This window comes from Phascolarctos cinereus, unplaced genomic scaffold (assembly GCF_003287225.1).
Source record: "Phascolarctos cinereus isolate Bilbo 61053 unplaced genomic scaffold, phaCin_HiC Scaffold_2;HRSCAF=192, whole genome shotgun sequence".
NCBI lineage: Eukaryota > Metazoa > Chordata > Mammalia > Diprotodontia > Phascolarctidae > Phascolarctos > Phascolarctos cinereus.
This window is the reverse complement of record NW_027555625.1, coordinates 348,709,221-348,718,432: the sequence shown is the minus strand read 5'-3', so window position 1 is coordinate 348,718,432 and position 9,212 is coordinate 348,709,221. Positions and strand designations below refer to the sequence as shown.

General features: G+C 40.5%; 1 protein-coding gene across 1 annotated transcript in view; it reads right to left on the bottom strand.

Moving 5' to 3' along the window:
- Positions 1–9,212, bottom strand: part of LOC144455705 (follistatin-related protein 4-like) — a 256,581-nt gene that overhangs the window by 54,436 nt on the left and 192,933 nt on the right. The gene's annotated exons all lie outside the window — the stretch shown is intronic.

Below are 9,212 nucleotides of genomic sequence, written 5' to 3'. Positions count from 1 at the left end.
CTGTGACAATCACAGGAGGGTCTCTCTCTTAGTCATTGCTGGCAAGATTCTTGCCAGAGTCCTCCTTAATAGGCTGATCTTCACCTGGAAGATAGTCATCTACCTAAGAGCCACTGTGGCTTCAGAAAGGGCCGAGGAACAGTTGATATGGTGTTTGCTGCACAACAGCTTCAGAAGAGAGGCCAAGAGCGGAACAGACATTGGTACACAATGTTTGTAGATCTGATCAAGGCCTTTGATACTGTCATTTGTGACAGCTTATGGAAAATTATATCAAAATTTGGTTGCGTGGAGAATTTCATTAGCATTGTATGTCAATTTCATGATGGTGTGCTTGCCTGGGTTCTGCACAATGCTCTTGTGCTTTTCCAGTCACCAATGGAATGAAATACGGCTGTGTGCATGCTCCCATGTGTTTTTATCATGATGTTTTCTGCAATGCTTTCAAATGCATTCAATGAAGATAAACATGGCATCAAGGTCAGCTAATGCACTGATGATAAATTCTTCAACTTGAAAAGGCTACAAGCCAAGACCAAAGCGGAGGGAGTGTTGGTGCATGCTTTTCTTTTTGCATATAGTTGTGCACTCAATGCAACCTCTGAAGCTGAGATGCAACAAAGTATGGATCAATTTTCCAATGCTTGTGCTAATTTTGGCCTAATAATTAACACCAAGAAAACACAGGTGCTGCATCAGCCAGCACCACAACATCCATATATGGAACCATCAGTTACAGCAAATGGAGAAGTTTTGAATGCTGTGGATAAGTTCACTTACTTTGATAGGGTACTTTACAGGGATGTATACATTGATAATGAGGTTGGTGCACAAATTGCCAGAGCTAGCTCAGTGTTTGGGAGGTTCCAAAGGAAAATATAGGAGAGAAGAGATATTAGACTGATTACCAAACTGAAGGTCTACAGAGCCATTGTGCTGACCTCATTATTGCATGCCTGTGAAACCTGGATAATATACCGGTGCCATGCCAGGAAATTGAATCGCCTCCATTTAAATTGTCTTAGGAATATTCTGAAGATCACCTGGCAGGATAAGATACCAGACACTGAGGTCCTTTCTTGAACAAAATTGCCAAGCATTCAAAATCTGCTTCAGAGAGCACAACTCTGATGGGCTGGCCGTGCTGTTTGAATGCAAAACATATGCCATGCCAAAATTACTACTTTTTTTTAAATATAAATTTATTTATTTTTAGTTTTCAACATTCCCTTCCACAAGTTTTGTGTTCCAAATTTTCACCCCATCTCCCCCCTGCCCCCACCCCAAGATGTCATGCATTCTGAATATCGCTTCCCCTACTCTGTCCTCTTTTCTATCTCTCTCCCCTTCTCTTATCCCCTTCCCCTTCTATTTTGCTGTAGGGCAGGATAGACTTCTGTACCCCATTTCCTATATTTATTTCCCAGTAGCATGTGAAAACATTTTTTTAAACATATGTTTTTAAAACTTTAGGTTTCAAATTTTCTCTCTTCCTCCCTCCCCACCCACCCTCATTGAAAAGGCAAGCAACTCAATATAAGTTGTACATGTGCAGTTATGCAAAACATCCTTAGTAGACATGTTGTGAAAAACTAACTCTATTTCCCTTAATCCTATCCTGCCCTCCCATTTATTCTATTCTTTCTTTTGACCCTGTCTCTCCTCAGAAGTATTTACTTCTGATTAACCCCTTTCCCAATCTGCCCTCCTCTCTATCATCCCCCTGCTCTCTTGTCCCCTTTCCCCCTATTTTCCTGTAGGGTAAGACAGATTTCCATACCCAATTGAATGTGTATGTTATTCCCTCCTTAAGCCAAATCCTATGAGAATAAGATTCACTCATTCCCTCTCACCTTCCCCTGTTTCCCCTTCCACTGTAAGAGACTTTTCTGTTTTTTTGTGAGATAATTTACCCCATTCTACCTCTCCCTTTCTTCTTCTCCAAATATAATCCTCTCTCATCCCTTAATTTTATTCTCCAGATATGACCCCTTAATCTTCAACTCACCCTGTGCCCTCTATCTATCTATCTACATATACATACATATAATTTTTTTCCTCCAACTACCCTGATACTGACAAAGGTCTCATGAGTTATAAATATCATCTTTCCATGCAGGAATGTAAACAGTTCAATCTTAATAAGTCTCTTATGATTTCTCTTTCCTGTTTACCTCTTCATGTTCCACTTGAGTCCTGTATTTGAAAGTCAAATTTTCTATTCAGCTCTGGTCTTTTCATCAAGAATGCTTGAAAGTCCTCTATTTCACTGAATGACCATTTTTTCCCCTGAAGGATTATACTCAGTTTTGCTGGGTAGGTGATTCTTGGTTGTAATCCTATCTCCTTTGCCCTCCGGAATATTATATTCCATGCCCTGGTCCTTTAATGTAGAAGCTGCTAAATCTTGTGTTATCCTGATTGTGTTCCACAGTACTTGAACTGTTTCCTTCTGGCAGCTTGTAATATTTTCTCCTTGACCTGGGAACTCTGGAATTTGGCTACAATATTCCTAGGAGTTTTCCTTTGGGGATCTCTTTCAGGAGGAGATCTGTGGATTCTTTCAATTTCTATTTTGCCCTCTGGTTCTATATCAGGGCAGTTTTCCTTGATAATTTCTTGAAAGATGATGTCTAGGCTTTTTTTGATCATGGCTTTCAGATAGTCCAATAATTTTTAAATTCTCTCTCCTGGATCTATTTTCCAGGTCAGTTGTTTTTCCAATGAGATATTTCACATTGTTTTCTAATTTTTCATTCTTTTGGATTTGTTCTACTGTGTCGTGATTTCTCATAAAGTCACTATCTTCCAATTGCTCTATTCTAATTTTTAAGGAAGTATTTTCTTCAGTAAGCTTTTGGACTTCCTTTTCCATCTGGCCAATTTTGCTTTTTAGGGCATTTTTCTCCTCATTGGCTTTTTGGACCTCTTTTGCCATTTGGGTTAGGCTATTTTTTAAGGTGTTATTTTCTTCAGTATTTTTTGGGGTCTCCTTTAGCATCACTCTCAGTTTTTCCTCTACTTCTCTAACTTGCTTCTCAAAATTGTTTTTGAGCTCTTCCATGGCCTGGGACCAATTCATATTTTTCTTGGAGGCTTTGGATGTAGGGGCTTTGACTTTGTTGTCTTCTTCTGGTTGTATATTTTGGTCTTCTTTTTCACCAAAGTAAGATAATATAGTCTGACTCTTTTTGCCTGCTTGCTCATGATCCCGGCCAATTACTTGAGTTTTAAACTCTTTGTTAAGGTACGAATCTGCTTCCAATGTGGAGAATGTACTGTCCCAAGCTTCGGGGTTTGTACAGCTGTTTTCAGAGATACTTGTAGGGACCTGTAAATTTTCAGTTCTTCCAAGGTGGTATGACAAGGGGCAAGGTGTTTACTCTTTTCCTGGCATGCGACTACAAGTACTCCTTTCTGTCCTGTAACTGTGAGGAGGGGCATCTCTCCGCAATCACTACAAGCTCCACCAAGCCCTGCTCCTCCTCACCCCAGCACAGCTGCCCAGAACTGCGGCCAAGATCCAAACATGGGCAAAGGAAGAGATTCCTGCCTCAGCACTGGCAAAGAGATCCCTGCAATCCCTCTCTGATCAGCCACTGGATTCCCCCTCAGTCTGTGGGCTGGAAGCTCGGGAAGCAGCTGCCCCCCCACAGGGCCACGCTCTTGGGGAATGGAGCTGAAACCCCGCCTTCCTTTCTCAGGCACCGACAGAAACAGACTTTTCCCACTGACCTTCTAATTTGTCTTTGGCATTGGTGGATTGAGGAATCTGGAAACCTCCACAGCTGCCCGAGATTCAGTCCTCTGAGGCCTGCTCCAGGTTTGCTGCAGCCTGTGGGCCCATGCTGCGGACTGTGCACCCACGCTGCACTGCACTGTGCTCCCAGCCAGGCTCGACACACCTTTCTGATCAATCATCCAGGTTATCTTGGGCTGGAAATTTGTTTCACTCTGTCTTTTTGTGGGTTCAGCTGCTTCAGAATTTGTTTAGAGCCATTTTTATGAGTATTTGGAGGGGTTTGGAGGAGAGCTCAAGCAAGTCACTGCTTTCACTCTGCCATCTTGGCTCTGCCTCCCAAAATTATTATTTAACAGAGAACTCACACAGGGCAAGTGTTCATATGGTGGTAAGAAGAAGCAATACAAGGATACTTTCAAGGTTTCTCTTAAGAACTTTGCAATTGGTGGGCGGGGGGGGGCTCAGAGTCAAGATGGCGGTGTGAAAGCAGTGACTTGCTTGAGCTCTCCCCCAGACCTCTCCAAATACCCATAAAAAATGGCTCTAAACAAATTCTGAAGCAGCTGAACCCACAAAAAGACAGAGTAAAACACATTTCCAGCCCAAGACAACCTGGATGGTTGATCAAAAAGGAATATCACGCTGGGTAGGGAGAGAAGCACAGTTCGGCCTGGGCGCATTGGGGGCAGCTGTGGCAGTTTCCAGACTCCTCAATCAATGCCAAAGTCAACTTAGAAGGTCAGTGGGAAAAGTCTGTTTCTCCAGTGGTGAGAAAGGAGCTAGGTCAGAGCCAGTTCCAGAGTGCAGAATGCAGTGCACGGGCGCCAGGGCGGTGGCTGCCTACTGAGCTTCCGGCCCACAAACTGAGGGGGAACCAAGTGGATGAGCAGAGGGGGACTGCACGGATCTTTGGTGGTCCTGAGGCAGGAATCTCTTCTTTGCTATTGTTTAGATCTGGGTCACAATTCTGGGTGGCGGTCGTGGGGTGAGGAGGAGCACTGTCGCGGTGGAACTTGTAGTGGCTGTGGAGAGGAAATCCTCCTCACAGTTCCAAGAGAGAAAAGACTGCTTGTAGCTGATCACTCATAGGCCAGAGCACAGGTCAGGAAAAGAGTAAACACCTCGAACCTTATCTTACCACCTTGCAAGAACTGAAAATTTACAGAACCCTAGAAGTATCTCTGAAAACAGCTATACAAACCCCCGATGCTTGGGACAGTGCATTCTCCACATTGGAAGCAGACTCCTACCTTAACAAAGAGTTCAAAACTCAAGTAGTTGGCTGGGATCATGAGCAAACCTCATGAAAAGAGTCAGACTACATTATCTTACATTGGTGACAAAGAAGATCAAAACATACAACCAGAAGAAGACAACAAAGTCAAACCTCCCACATCCAAAGTCTCCAAGAAAAAGATGAATCCATTCCAGGCCTTGGAAGAGCTCAAAAGGGATTTTGAGAAGCAAGTAAGAGAAGTAGAGGAAAAACTGGGAAGAGACATGACAGTGATGTAAGAAAATCATGAAAAACAAGTCAACAGCTTGCTAAAGGAGACCCAAAAAAATACTGAAGAAAATAACACCTTAAAAAATAGCCTAACCCAAATGGCAAAAGAGGTCCAAAAAGCCAATGAGGAGAAGAATGACTTAAAAAGCAAAATTGGCCAAATGGAAAAGGAAGTCCCAAAGATTACTGAAGAAAATACTTCCTTAAAAATTAGAATAGAGCAATTGAAAGAAAGTGACTTTATGAGAAATCAAGACACAGTAGAACAAATCCAAAAGAATGCAAAATTAGAACACAATGTGAAAAATCTCATTGGAAAAACAACTGACCTGGAAAATAGATCCAGGAGAGAGAATTTAAGAATTATTGGACTATCTGAAAGCCATGATCAAAAAAAAAGCCTAGACATCATCTTTCAAGAAATTATCAAGGAAAACTGTCCTGATATTTTAGAACCAGAGGCCAACATAGAAATTGAAAGAATGCAACGATCTTCCCCTGAAAGAGATCCCCAAAGGAAAACTCCTAGGAATATTGTAGACAAATTCCAGAGTTCCCAGGTCAAGGAGAAAATATTGCAAGCAGCCAGAAAGAAACAATTCAAGTATGGTGGAAACACAATCAGGATCACATAAGATTTAGCAACTTCTACATTAAGGGACCAGAGGGCATGGAATACAATATTCCAGAGGGCAAAGGAGATAGGATTACAACCAAGAATCACCTACCCAGCAAAACTGAGTATAATCCTTCAGGGGAAAAAATGGTCATTCAGTGAAATAGAGGACTTTCAAGCATTCTTGATGAAAAGACCAGAGCTGAATAGAAAATTTGACTTTCAAATACAAGACTCAAGTGGAACATGAAGAGGTAAACAGGACAGATAAATCACAAGAGACTTATTAAGGTTGAACTGTTTACATTACTGCATGGAAAAATGATATTTATAACTCATGAGACCTTTGTCAGTATTAGGGTAGTGGGAGGGCAAAAAATTTTAGGCATGTATAGATAGATAGATAGATAGATAGATAGATAGATATAGATAGATAGATAGATGGCACAGCTGAGTTGAAGATGAGGGGTGATACCTGAAGAATAAAATTAAGGGGTGATAGAGGATTATACTAGGAGAAGGAGAAAGGGAGAGGTAGAATGGGGTACATTATCTCACACAAAACAAACAAGAAAAGGTTCTTACACTGAAGGGCAAACAGGGGAAGGTGAGAGAAAATGAGGGAATCTTATTCTCATAGGATTTGGCTTAAGGAGGGAATAACATACACACTCAATTGGGTATGGAAATCTGTCTTACCCTACAGGAAAATAGGGGAGGAAGGGGACAAGAGAGAAGGGGGATGATAGAGAGAAGGGCAGATTGGGAAAGGGGTAATCTCAGAAGGAAGTACTTCTGAGGAGGGACACAGTCAAAAGAAAGAATAGAATAAATGGGGGGTGGCAGGATAGGATTAAGGGAAATAGAGTTAGTTTTTCACACCATGTCTATTATGGAAGTGATTTGCATAACTGCACATGTATGGCCTGTATTGAGTTGCTTGCCTTTTCAATGAGGGTGGGTGGGGTGGGAGGAAGGAAGAAAATTTGGAACCCAAAGTTTTAAAAACACATGTTTAAAAAAATGTTTCCACATGCAGCTGGGAAATACGAAATAGAGGAAATGATGTACAGAAATCTATCCTGCCCTAGAGGAAAATAGAAGGGGAAGGGGATAAGAGAAGGGGGGTAGAGATAGAAAGGAGGGCAGACTAGGGGAAGGGGTATTCAGAATGCATCCCATCTTGGGTGAGGGCAGGGGCAAGATGGGGTGAAAATATGGAATTCAAAATCTTGTGGAAGTAATGCTGAAAACTAAAAATAAATAAATTTGTATTAAAAAAAGAACTTCAGAATTGATTGTGCAACATGGGAGACATTGGCACAGGATAGCTCAGCATGGAGTGCCCACATCACAGACAGCACTGTACTCTATAAGCAAAGCAGAATTGAAAGAGTTCAATGGAAATATAGAATGTGCAAATTTAGAGAATCCACATGGATTGTTCACATGGACCGTGTGTGCCCGACCTGTGGTAGAGCATTCTGAGCTCATATTGGTTTGATCAGCCACAGTTGAACACACAGAAAATTGACTCTAGCATAGTGATGTCATTGTAGTCCTCTTTGAGAATGAAGGAGAACAACCAACCAATCATCTCATTCACATTTACAGTTATGATTACTACCTGTGTATTTCTCTCCATCCTATTCGTCCTCTTGTCTGTCCTTTCTCTCCTCTCACTCTTTCCATCTTCACCAGTGTTTTGCTTCTTTCCACCACCTCCTTGATCTGTCCTCCCTTTTGTCAATCCCCTAACCCTTACTTGATCTCCTCCCCTCCTATTTCCCTGTCAGATAAGACAGATTTCTATATTCAACTGATTTTTTATATGATTTCCCCTTTGCTTTGCTGAGGTGGGGCTTGCTGTTGACTTGCTTGGGATGCTTCTTGTCCTAGAATGTTGTCCCCTTTTACCCAAGTGTCATGGACCTTTGTTGTCAATCTTCTAAGTTTCTTGGGCTAAAAGATTGTTTCACCCTTTCTTTCTGCTGGTTCTGCTGTTCCAGGATTTGTTTTGGGGTTTGGTTGGAGGTTACTATGGGAGAATTACAGAGATTTACTGTTTACTCTGCCATCTTGGCTCCCAGAATTATGTCTTCTCTTTTGTTATCTTATAAACATTATCACAAATATAGGCGATCTCCTTTTTCTGAGTTATGGTGCATTTTTCAACCCAAATATAGAAAGCAAATTGATATTCTGATTAAATTGGGCTGGAAAAAGGCATGGACTAGACTATAAATCAGTATAATTGAACTGTGGTATCTAGCAAATAAACTTCATTATATTTAAAGATAGCAATGTCATATTTGGAGAAGATAAATTGGGCTTGTCACAAAATTGTCCTCTGGGCGTGGTAGGAAGAGTATAACAGAAAATTAGTAATTAATAGGAAATCTAAGAATTCTAGAGCTGAGGAAATCTAATTTTTCCTGTGCTGCATGTCATTAGTTGGAATGTATCTGACCTAATTTGGTTCCTAAGGGGATACTGTTACTCCTTGCATTATGCAACAGGGGATTTTCAGTACAAGTTTTCTATATCCAAAAAACATTGTAGTGAAGGATTACCATGGAATTACATTGATCTAAGATTGCTTACACATGACTGTGAGGAATAGAAGATTTATATTAACCTTTTGGTCTCACACAATTGTCATTATAAATTAGAAAGAAAAAGAAAAGATAGCTTGTTACCAGTGTTCAGTTATTTCCATCCTTTGTAAAGATTGTGCATTGCAATGACTTTAATTTTATCTTAGGAAATCTAGATCTTTTCTATATATACCCATGAACATGTAGAGACAGAATAATATAGCAAATAAAATTAAGTCTCACAACAGAAAGGAGTAGGTTTAAATACTACCGTTGATATATAGTGACTATGTGACCATGACCAAATCAAACTCTCAGAGCTCTAAGCAACAAAGCCTATAGGTTACAGAAGGAATTTTATTATCTGATAGTTCTAAAACCAATGATAGTACAAGTATATTCCCAATCTCTCTCCCCACAAAACACACAAAGAGCATACAAATGTGCTTATACAGAAGACAATATATTAACTTCATATAACCCCTGGATGCAGCGGAAATTTTTCAATACAATCTACATCATTGCAAAAAACAAACAAAAACCAGGATTTATTCTTTGTTCACTGAATATCTTAAAATATGTTTATGAAATATAGGAAGAATAACAACTCATGATGCTAAATCAATAGAGATTTAGATTACAGGCAAGCAAAACTTCTGCCTCAGAGGTGAAACAATTTCAAGGGGGCATTCAAAATCAAAATTCAAGGAGGGAAAGAGAGAGTGCTTAAAAGAGGATTATAGTACCACT